The sequence below is a fragment of the Cebus imitator genome, unplaced genomic scaffold, assembly GCF_001604975.1.
Source record: "Cebus imitator isolate Cc_AM_T3 unplaced genomic scaffold, Cebus_imitator-1.0 Scaffold599, whole genome shotgun sequence".
Taxonomy (NCBI): Eukaryota; Metazoa; Chordata; class Mammalia; order Primates; family Cebidae; genus Cebus; species Cebus imitator.
In genome coordinates this window covers 860,365-872,600 of record NW_016107914.1, presented here as the reverse complement: position 1 = coordinate 872,600, position 12,236 = coordinate 860,365, and the positions used below count along the sequence as shown (strand labels likewise).

Here is a 12,236-nt window from a genome sequence, read left to right as displayed (position 1 = left end):
TCACAACGACTGGGACTGCCATCGTGCCTGCAGAGTGCCAAGACCACCAGACTGGCACGGAGGTACACACTCAGTGAAGGCCATCTGCTGTCATTGTCAGTTATTGCTGTCATTCTGTGGCTCGTCAGTTCCAGAACTGAGGATAGACCTCAGGCCTCCTGACCACCAATCTCATCTTTTTTCTCTTAGGCAATGACTTAAACACTGTTTCTGGTTTTTTTGCATGCAAATTGTTCATTCATCTCCTTTGACTAGTTATCAAGTTACCTTTGGATATATTAACTTTACATAGCAGTTCTTTCTGTGTTGATGGTAATGTTCTCTTTTCCAGTTTTATTGCTTTGCTCTTTGTAGCAGTTTTATTACATTTTTATCGTGAAAGCTTTTAAGTTTCACATATCCAAGCTTTTAATTTCTACGTTTCATTGCTTCTGTAGCTAGATATGATGACATTTTTTCTAGAATTTTAATTACAAACAAAAAGCTGAAACTCCTGCCCATCGGAAGGTGAGTACACCAGGTGGGCAGGCTGGATGGAAATGGGCCAGAGAAGCAGGCTCTTTCCTCACCCTAGATGTAGACTCCATGTCTGTCGGTGGGCACCACTTGACTATCCAACCTAGCCACTGTGGCACGCTGGAGATGCTCCCATCACAGACTCGCCAGAACTCCGTGACTGTTCATCAATGTAGATCCTGCCAGCAACAGCTGGGCTTGGCCTCACCTAGATCAATGGGGTGATCCAAAAGCAGCCCAGCCGTCCTTGGAGTTCCTGGGAGCCTTGGCAGTGCTCAGAGTGGACTCAGTGACTGAGCAGCAGATCCACCCAAGACATATCTCCTTGGACACAAGAAGACTTGCCTGGACCACCTCCTCCTTTCAGCCAGTGACTCTAGAACTAGAGAGAGATTGGTTCATAGGCTTCTGCTTTGGGCAGCTAGGGGAAAATTCACCCACGTGTTCTGGTGTCACTTCCTGCAGCCACGCCTAAGCTAGGGCAACAGAGCAGAGGCTCCGAGCAGAACCCTGCCCCTCCGATGGCCTGCACTTCATGCTGATAGAAACTGGCAGCACTGGCCTGAGCTATGACTTACAATAGCCATGCCCAGGAGGAGCACTAAAGCAGAGGTTTGGAGGACAGTGGTATTCTTCTGACAGCCTATGTGGCACTGAAGTAGAAGCTGGTCCTCCTGGGGCTCAACTGCCATTTCCAGTGGCCTCCCCCAAGAGGAACAGCAGCAAGGGCTGGCAAGGAGCCTGCCCCTCCAATGGCCCACAGTAGCCACAGATAAAAGCCAGCCACACCAGGGCTGTGGTGTGACTTCCCAGCGGCTGTGGCTGGGGACAGGGACACTAGGAGGGCCTGGCAAAGAAGTGTGCCCTTCTTGTAGGCCCACCAAGGCAGAGGCAGAGCTTCCTAGCAGACACAACTTGGAGGGGCCTCTCAGGCCCCCATCCTGGGAAGCAAGGTCCTACAATGACCCCTGTGACCTTGGCCAGAAGGTCCTCTCACATGGACCCAAGCCACCACAGTGGCACTACGCAGCATCTCCACCCTGACCCCCAGGTTGGAGAGGAGCCAAAAGCATCTGTTACATAGTGATTCCTTTTGCCCTGTGGGCCTCAGTTCCTGCAGTAGTTGTGAATCTGTGACTGAAATCACTACTTTCTTCTCGGATCCGTTTTGTCTTTTCAAGCTGTTAGGATGTGTTTTTACAGCTGTCATTTGATAAAGGTTAACCTCTACCAGGGGCAAGTCTGACATCTTTACCTAGAAGTACTTTGCCATGTCTTGCCTGTTCATTCATCATTTGCTGGGTTTTATGAAAGATCCCATTGAAGTCTAAATGCAGCATTAACTCAGAAGATAGCATAAAGTCGTCACTGCTCTCAGCTGGGACGTGGCGTCTTGGCATCCCTTCCTGCCCTCGTTGACTCTTTCCCACCTTCGGTTCTATAATTTTCTCTCAAACAAATCCTCTTTTACAATTAACACTAAAGATCTCGTCTTTGCCGTCAAGGTTGACAGAACAGCTGTTCATGGTGTTTGCGGTGAAATCCATGTTCTCTTTCAACACAGTCTGTGGCTTTAACGTGTGTCCTGTAATTTGCCGAGTTCATTTTTCGCCTCTGGTAACTTGGGGCTGGATTTCTTTGGACTCTCTAGGTGTACTACTATGTCAGATGTAAAATGTCACCCAGCTTCCTGTCGCATATCCTCGTCTGTGCATTCATGCATCTACCTCATTCCAGTTTTCTTTCTAATCCCGTGTATTCCCATTGTGAGGGAATTTGTTCTTTTCCCAATCCTTTTGTAGTTCATACACGTGACAATGGGGTTTCCACACACGTGTGAGATGTGCTTCCTTCAAACCTCATTACTATGTTGGCAGATTACTTGTCTGACATGGAAAAAGAAAAAAGAAATACATTCTTTTCCTACCATTTGAAAAAAGAAACCCTCCATGGCTTTTATTAGAATTTTGAATACTTGTGAAAATTTTCAAAAGAAAGTAATCGCTTACCATTTTTGCTGCTTATTACGATGAGCTATGTCCATTAGCTGTGTCACTCAACTCTGGCATTTCCACAATAGGCCCCACCCAATTGTCGTGGGCATCTTTCTCGCGTGGTGTTGCATTCCATGTGCTTGATTTTTTGCTAGAACTGGCGCGCCTGTCTTACCTGCAGCCCTGGGTTGTGGCCCTGTTGCATACCATATGATTTGCCACCCCCCTTCTAGGCCACATTAATTCAGCCAGAACTGAACACCTGACCTGAGGGCAGCAAGTAATCATCAGAGCGGTAGAGCTGGCAGAACTGGCAGAATACTACAGACCTCGGACACCACCAGGCCTTCCAGATCTGTGAAGTGCAAACAAGGAAACAGAGCTTCTAGGCATCAGAAGGTATGGGGAGCAGTACAGTACTCAGAGGAGTGAGGACCGTGGCGCCTGATGGGAGGGAGGCCTGGCCATGGTATGTTCTTGGGTTTCTGGTGGTTGCCCTCATTGGTCCACATGTATCCTCAGCACGACCCCTGACTTGAGCCTGCTCCTTTCTATTGTGTTTTGCCACTTGGCTGCTTCCTGGCCAAGTTGCCCCTGACTGCGTGAACACTGTTTAAATGTGAACTGTTTAAATGTGTGTTCTCTCTTTAAGATGGGTGAAAGTCAATGCCTTCTAGTCTCAGTGAATTTCACCTGTGCTTTTATGTCCGGCTGTTGTTCCTTTACAGAACCCACCACGTGGGGGCCATAAAATGAGTGAAGTCACAGCGCACCCTGTTCTCTTATTTTTGAAGTGTTTCATGATTTCCAGCATGTCCATCAGATGGGGGGATTGCTGACTTCTCTCTTACTAGCGTATTACATTCTGCAGTTGTCATTGCATCACTTTGGGTGTTTACTTTCAAAGGTAGAAACTGTCTCTTTACATACTGTCTCAATGTCACTTGCACATCTCTGTCACTACAGCTACATCTCACCCCAGTTTGTATTTCTGTTCGGTTGTTGGCACTTTTTTCTCATTCCCCCCCAATCTCGTTACCTTGTGTGTTTTCTGGCACTCACTATAATTAGCCTTGCACTAGAGCTGTTTGTGGACTTGGCTTCACACCCTCCTCCTCAGCCCTCCCCAACCCATTATATTGTGAGCTCTTAGAAGACAGGGGTGGCCCTTCGTGTCTGATCCCCTACCAAATCTAGCACAGTGCCTTGCATCAAGTAGATTTCAATAAATATATGTTCAATGGCATTGGACTTCCTTGACTTCTTTTGTCAAAGCTTTGTTTACCACTTCCTTTGCTCTTGGGGTCCAGATTGTGTCATGGTTATTCTAGCACTTGCTGGGCACTGGGAGGGAAGAGGGAGCACCCTGATGGAGGAGGCTGGTGTGCCTAGAACCCTGAGCTCTCCCTTGACAGAAGGGGTCTTTCACTCAGCCTCTCCTTACCACAGCTAGGGTTCCCCAAGTCAGAATTCCAGGTGGGAGCAGAAAACAAGATCCACAGCTCCTCCCTCAAGGTCTGGGAATGGGATAACATGACCTTGGGATTTGAGAATCATCCCACTTCTAGGCTGCATAGGGGTAGGGCTGAGGGTTCAGTCCTCTTGGTGGCCTGTGGCTGGCCCTCTCCCTGGTGACCACTGCCTTAGATAAGCCAGGGGCAGGAGCAGGCCCCAATTTCCTGACCCTTCTAAATTTAGCCAGCGGCTCAGCTGTGGAGTCAGCAGCCTAACTACTGAAGGACATCCTGTCCCTTGGGCTCCAGGATGCATGTCCCAATGGGAGTCAACAGGAGGAGACAACCTGACCCCCTACACCGCGCCAGTCTCCCTGGCTTCTGGCAGGGGCCCATCCTCATCACCGCTGTTGAGTCTTCTACCCCAGGTGCAGCTCTGGGTAAGTGGAGCAATAATGCCCCACTTGAGGGTTGCTTCCTTCTTCGCTAGGCAGCCACCTCCGGGTGCGTCCACCCCCCAGCCAATGCCTGCCTGGGCCAGGCCCAACCCCCACTGCTTGCAAGTAATTTAGTTGCTGGGAAAGATTCATGATGTGCTTGTTACTGAGAATTCCACCTGTTTGTTTTTCTTAAAATGTGTGTAAGCTGCTCTAGCAAGCCTCAGTTGGACATGAGTCCATTTGGACAGCTGACACTGCACCCAAGGTGGGAGGGGACAGTATGGGGTTTTCTCTGGGGAATCCTGTGGGCCCCCAGTAGAGGGTTGAGAATATTTTCTACTGTCCTGCTGCTAGTGCCCCTGCCTGCCTGAGCACTGTAGCTCTTTCATCACCACCCCCTGTAGAACAAACAAGAAGGCATCTGAGAAAATGGGATATGCCTTTGGCTCTCCTCCCTGGTGGAACATTAAAAAAAAAAAGATTATTGGAAAGATCACATGCTACACCCTAGAAATTTCTTGCTGGCCTAAGAGTTCACATTCCCCAACCCCAAATCTCTGGGCCAGTGTCTGCAGCCCCAATTCCTCTAGCCCAGGTTCCCCATCACAGCCCTCCGCCCCAGCCTACCTCTCACTGGAGGAAGGACAGGCCAGCAGGTAGAAATGGGGGCTCCCGCTTTTATCCCTACTGCATTTTAGCTTCCCCTCCCCAACAGTCTCCCAACCTATTTTCCTGAAGCTTCCAGAACTGTCTTTTTCCACCCTTGTTGGTCTCCAGCAGACATGATGCACCTTCTGGGCTAAAATTCATTTCACTCAAAAGCTCCCTGCATGACAAAAAACATGACCTCAAACTTTTTTCGGGCAAGATGTGTCAGAAAAACTCTCTGTTCTGTCATCCCTTTTCTGACCTTTATTCAACAAGCATTTATTTAGCACCTGCTGTGTGCTGGGCCCCAGAGATGTAAAAGCAAGTGACAAGGTCCCTGCCCTCAAGTACAGAGTACCAGAGAGAAACAGACATGCAGCCAAAATGTCACCACAAGTGGGCCTACGTAAATGTTCACCAAGCTGGGCTCCTAGGTAGGATTTGTGCACTTGAGTGAGGCAGGTTACACAACTACCAAGCCAAATGCATACAACATTAGTGGATAAATCCTCACACTCCTTCCTCAGATCGTGTGGGGTTTTATTAATACATTCCTCTCTGGCACGTCCAGCCCTGCCCCAGCCCTGCCCCATCATCCTCACTGGCATCCCTGCCTCTCTGCCTTGCCTTGCCTTGCTCTGTGGACCAGGGCTCTGTTTCTGCAACCAAGATGAGCTCTCACCTTCGATCTCTGGATAGAGCAGAGAGCTCAAATGGGCTGGTCCTCACCCAAGCCCAGTAGACCCCTCCATGCTGCAGAGAGTTCTTTACTGAAAGACTGGCCTGTCATCTCAGCACTTTCAAAGGTGGGTGGGGCCGGCACCTCGAGGTGCTGTGAGCTGGCTGGGCTATGTCACTCCTGGGATACTGTGCTGCTAGGTTTCTATCCATCCCTGTCCCATCTCCGCTAACAAACCAGCTTCCTCTGCAACTTCAAGTCTGTTCATCCCTTTCTTCTCTTGCAAATGCTGCAGTCTTGAGGTGTTTCCTCTGGGCCCCTACAGCCCAAGGGCTTCTGGCACCACCAACCCTTATTGAGCTGTTTGTCACTGGTGTCTACAGGTGTCTCCCTTCCTCACAGAAGCCTTCACCTTTGAACACCACCCTACTGGATGCCACAGGGGCCCAGACTGAGAAGGCCCTAACCACACCCCACCCCCAACTGGGAAGAGACCCTTCCTTCCTCTCTGGGCTCCCTGTGCTGTGAGACCCTAACCCCACAGCCTGGGAGGGGCTGTACCCCCAGACTGGGAGCCCCAAAGGTAAAGTGGGGTGGCTCTCCCTGGTCCCTGCTGGACACCAGCGCCCTGGATGAAGGTGTCTTTGGAGTTCATGACAGGAATCAGCTCTCCCACCCCAGGGCCATGTCCTTAGGGATGGGACAGATGGGATGGAATGTAGTCTCAGCCTGGGCCTCCCCTCGCCTCCTGCACCCTCAGAAGGAAGCGGTGGAGATGATGGCTCAGATCATCCACTGGGTGCAGGAAGACGTGTCAGGACTGGGCCGGCCCCAGCTCCAGGGGGCCCCTGTCGTGGAGCCCATGGCCGTGCCCATAATGCTGCTGAACCTGGTGGAGCAGCTTGGGGAGGTGGACAAGGAGCTGGCGAGCAAATGCTCAGAGCTGGGGAACTGGTGTGCCCGGAGGATTCTGCAGCACAAGCAGGTGGGGGAGCCTGGGGACCTGGGGTGGCAGGGGGCCCTCCACTCCCCGACTCTCCAGCGTGCCCTCGGGCTTTACACACCTGGAGGGAGAGACAGGAGGAGGTCCCCACCTGGGGAAGGTGGAGGGCTCAAGGGCCAGAGGGAGGGTGCGGAGCCCTAGGCAAGGCCTGACAGCAGGAGATCCTCCAGATCCAAGTCCCTCCCAGACCTCTGAGTGGCCACTGCACAAAGGTGCTGACCTCCTGGTTGGAGGTGGGAGGTGAGTGGCAGGTGCCTGGAGGATGAGGATGGGTAAGGCCTCCACCGTGGCTCAGAAGGTCCCCAAGGCCAGGAGCTGACAAATGGGAGGGGCTGAATGGTGGAGGTTGGGTGTCTTGCCCCTGAACCTCAAGAAGCCTCAGGGCACCAAGCCCACTTTTGAAAGGCAACAAATGCCAATGGCCAAAGCCAGAGCCCAAATTTCGCCATCGGGTAATGAACTTCCAAGATTCAATAATAATTTGAAATTTATCTCTGATATGGTTTGGGTGTGTTCCACCCAAATCTCGTCTTGAATTCCCACATGTTGTGGGAGAGACCCTGGGGGGAGATAATTATTCAATTACCATGGGGGCAGGTCTTTCCTGTACTGTTCTTGTGATAGTGAATAAGTCTCACAAGATCTCATGGTTTTTAATAGGGGTGTTTCACTGCACAAGCTCTCTTCTCTGCTGCCATGTGAGACATGCCTTTTACCTTCCACCATGATGGTGAGGCCTCCCAAGCCACATGGAACTGAAAGTCCATTAAACCTCCTTCTTTTGTAAATTGCCCACTCTCAGGAATGTCTTTATGAGCAGCATGAAAACAGACTAAAACAGTAAATTGGTATCAGTAGAGTGGGGCACTGCTGAAAAGATACCCAAAAATGTGTGTGGAGGAAAAGTTAAATATTAAATTTGAACTCACTTGAACTTGGACACAAACAATGGTCACCAAGTCCCAGAACAGGTTGTATGAGCCCCTTGAGGCATTCATCCAGTGCTGTTTCAGAGAAATCTCTATTTCCAACTATTCCTATATGTTGAAAAACAAGAGACAATCACAAAACCAAGTTGACCTTTTTGTGTTCCTTAAGCCCGGTCGCGAAGGGCCCTCATGACTGGGCCTCATGCCAAACAACTCATTACAAAAAGAGCTAGGGTCTCAGACTGCGCCAAAGCTTCATGAGACCTCTCCTCATCTGTGCTCAGATGATTCGCCAACTCTGGAGCCCCAGTCTGCTGGTGAATCCTCCATAGTCTGGTGAGTGTAAATATATATATATATATATTTTTTTAAATATATATATAATTTTCCTTCTCCCCTTCCCATTGTAATTTGCTTATTATTATGTCATTTGCTTATCATATCATTTACTTATTATATCTGTATTGCCATTTACACAGGATAAAGTTTGTTTACCCTTAAAGGTATTGTGTGTGTGTCTTTTCTTCTCCCCTTGCACATTTCCTGCACAGAACAATGTGAAAGTGGCTTTGGAACTGGGTGACAGGCAGAGGTTGAATTCCGATGTTTGAAGGGCTCAGAAGAAGACAGGAAAATGTGGAAAAGTTTGAAACTCCCTAGAGACTTGTTGAATGGCTTTGACCAAAATGCTGGTTATGACATGGACAATCAAATCCAGGCTGAGGTGGTCTTAGACAGAGATGAGGAACTTGTTGGGAACTGGAACAAAGCTGACTCTTGTTATGTTTCAGCAAAGAGACTGGCAGCATTTTGTCCCTGCCCTAGAAATTTGTGGAACTTTGATTTTGAGAGAGGTGATTGGGTGGAAGAAATTTCTAAGCAGCAAAGCATTCAGTTTTAAAAGGGAAACAGAGCATAAAAGTTAGGAAAATTTATAGCCTGACAATGTAATAGAAAAAGAAAATTCCCTTTTCTGAGGAGAAATTCAAGCCAGCTGCAGAAATTTGCATAAGTAACAAGGAGCCAAATGTTAATCACCAAGATAATGGGGAAAATGCCTCCAGGGTGTTTCAGAGACCTTTGCACCAGCCCCTCCCATCACAGGACCAGAAGCCCAGGAGGCAAAAACGGTTTTGTGGCCCAGGCCCAGGGTCCCTTTGCTGTGTACAGCCTAGGAACTTGGTGCCCTGTGCCCTACATCCCAACCACTCCAGCCATGACTAAATGGGACCAAAGTACAGCTCAGGCTGCTGCTTCAGAGGGTGGAAGCCCCGAGCCTTGAGAGCTTCCACATAGTGTTGAGCCTGCAGGTGCACAGAAGTCAAGAATTGAGGTTTGAGGCCCAGCACGGTGGCTCACACCTGTAATGGTGCACCATCACTTTGGGAGGCCGAGGCAGGCAGATTACTTGAAGTCAGGAGTTCGAGACCAGCCTGGCCAACATGGAGAAACCCTGTTTCTACTAAAAATACAAAAATTGGGCATGATGGTGCATGCCTTTAATCTCAGCTACTCAGGAGGCTGAGATGGGGGAATTGCTTGAACCCAAAAGGTGGAAGTTGCAGTGAGCCAAGATCATGCCACTGCACTCCAGGTTGGCTGACAGAGTAAGACACCATCTCAAAAAAATAAAAAAATTGAGGTTTGGAAACCTCCACCTAGATTTCAGAGGATGTATGGAAATGCCTGGATGCCCAAGCAGAAGTTTGCTGCAGGGGTGGGGCCCTCATGGAGAACCCTGCTAGGGCAGTATGGAAGGGATATGTGGCGTTAGGGCCCCCACACAGAGTCCCTACTGGTCACTGCCTAGTGGAGCTGTGAGAAGAGGGCCACCATCCTCCAGACCCCAGAATGGTAGATCCACCAATGGCTTGTACTGTGCACCTGGAAAAGTCACAGACACGCAACACCATCCTGTGAAAGCAGCCAGGAGAGAAGCTTTAACCTGCAAAGCCACAGAGGTGAAGCTGCCCAAGACCATGAGAGCCCACCTCTTGCATCAGCATGACCTGGATACGAGACATGGAGTCAAAGGAGATCATTTTGGAGCTTTAAGATTTGACTGCCCTGCTGGATTTTGGGCTTGCATTGCTTTGTTTTGGTCAATTTCTTTCATGTGGAACAGCTGTATTTACTCAATGCCTATACCCCCATTGTAGTTAGGAAGTAACTAACTTGCTTTTAATTTTACAGGCTTATAAGTGGAAAGGACTTGCCTTGTCTCTGATGAAACTTTGGACTGTGGACTTTTGAGTTAATGCTGATATGTGTTAACATTTTGAGGGACTGTTGGGAAGGCATAATTGGTTTTGAAATGTGAGAACATAAGATTTGGGAGGGGACAGGGTAGAATGCGATGGCTTGGCTGTGTCCCCACCCAAATCTCATCCTGAATTCCCACATGTGGCAGGGACCCAGTGGTAATTATTCAATTACCACGGGGGCAAGTATTTCCAGTGCTGTTCTTGTGATAGTGAATAAGTCTCACAAGATCTGATGATTCTTAAAAGGGGCATTTCCCTGCACAAGCTCTTATCTCTTGTCTGCTGCCATGTGAGACATGTTTTTCACCTTGCACCATGATTGTGAGGCCACCCCAGCCATGTGGAACTGTAAGTCCATTAAACGTCCTTCTTTTATAAATTGCCCAGTCTTGGGTATGTCTTTATCACTAGCGTGAAAACAGACTATTACAGTCTCCAAACCTAACTGTTGTTATAATGTTATGCTCCATCTTCATTCTCACTTTCAGAGCTGGCCCTCTGGTGCCCAAAGCAGACTCCTGGGGTCCCTGTATTGGTCTCTTGTCTGCTTCCTGCTAGCTGCCACGTGACACCTGGTGCTCCTGGGGCAGTCAACTGGATTCCAGAAGACAGGCTTCAGTGCTGTGTTTTCCAGAAGGAACCTGGCCCCTAGGATTAACAGTTGGGTCAAACCTCAAAAACTCTTTGCCCTTAATTACTGAAAACTGCCCAGCATCTATAGCAGTCATAGTCACAGATTTCCTTTCAACTTTTCAGCAATTGTTTTCCTAAAGCATTTTATAAAGTCTGGCTTGAAGTTTGTTTAGTTAAGATAAAAATGTGTTTGCACTCTATCTGGGTGACAGAGTGACACACTGTCTCAAAAATAAATAAATAAATAAATAAGTTTTAAAAAATGTGTTTGAGAACATGATTTTTCTCTAATGCTTTATATTTTTCTTTATATTTTAATATTCTTTATTTTTGGGGGATTAGAGACAATTTATCAAAGACACAATTGTACACAGCTTTGGAGTTTTCCTCCTGGAGTCTCTCCTTTCTTTCTTGCAAGATGAGAATTCCTCGTGGTGCTCTTTCTGAAGACATTGATGACTTAAACAACTAAAGACGACATTCCACTTTTAAAGTTCCTTTATTCAATGCTACAAATGCTGGTGTGCTAAATCATTGAGTGAGATTTTTATTCTGTTCTGTGATATTATTAAAAATGTATGAACAGGCCAGGCACAGTGGCTCATGCCTGTAATGCTAACATTTTGGGAAGCTAAGGTGGGTGGATCCCTTGAGCTCAGAAGTTTGAGACCAGCCTGGGCAACATGGCAAAACCTGATCTCTATCAAAAATACAAAAAAAATTAGCTAGGCATGGTGGCATGCACCCGTAGTCCCAGCTACTCAGGGAGGCTGAGATGGAAGGATCACTTGAGCCTGATAGGCAGAGGTTGCAGTGAGCTATGATTGCACTACTGCACTCCAGCCTGGGTGACAGGATGATACTGTGTCTTAGAAAAAAAAATATGAACGTTGTCTATTTTATATTCATTTTTAATTACACAAACAAAACATGAATATAATCTCATTTTAAAATATTAAACAAATATGGATAAAATAAAAACCCCTTTTAGTCACTCTCTGGCCACTCCCAATCACACACCCCACTCTGACAGGATGTGTCCTGACATTTTTCTGCATATTTACCTGCATATATGTACACATACAATAGACAGTTTATCATGTCATCTGCTTAGCACACTGTCTTCACATAACTAAGCATGGGAGAATGTTGCTAACTACAGCCCAGTATTTCATACCATGAGCATAGTGAAGTTTATTCAACCCTTCCTCTTTTGGTGAACATTCAGGTATTTTCCAGGGTTTTACTAATAGGAATAATGCTGCAAGAGCCTTACTCAGATCTCTTGTGCACAGGTGTGAGCTGTACAACAGATGCTAAGTGAGGTAGAGTGACACTAGATGGCTTCGACAAAGAGACCTGCAATAATGCAGTAGCTTAGAGAAAACTGAGGATCATTTCTCATGGAAGTCTGAGCCGTGTAGTCTTGGTTGATGGGGCAGCTTTGCTCCACATAGTCACTCAGGGACGCCAGCTCCTCATATTGCCTTTTCCCTCTCTCCTCTAGGACAGCACTTCTCAAACTGTTTATGGTGAAAGACCAGTTTATTTCACTTAATTGTGGAGTGAAATTTTTGTAACTTGCAATAAAGATGCCATGGTGATATTCTGTTGCTATAAAAGCCTCAATATCTGTACTAACCTGATGTAAACTCAAAATAAAATCCTAAGTCCCT

General features: G+C 47.7%; 1 non-coding gene across 1 annotated transcript; it reads left to right on the top strand.

Annotated features, from left to right (window-relative positions):
* Positions 1-2,306: 2,306 nt before the first annotated feature.
* On the top strand, positions 2,307-2,408 carry LOC119469209. The gene has a single exon (XR_005198025.1). It is a non-coding gene; the product is annotated as a small nucleolar RNA U13 (small nucleolar RNA).
* The last annotated feature ends 9,828 nt before the right edge of the window (positions 2,409-12,236 follow it).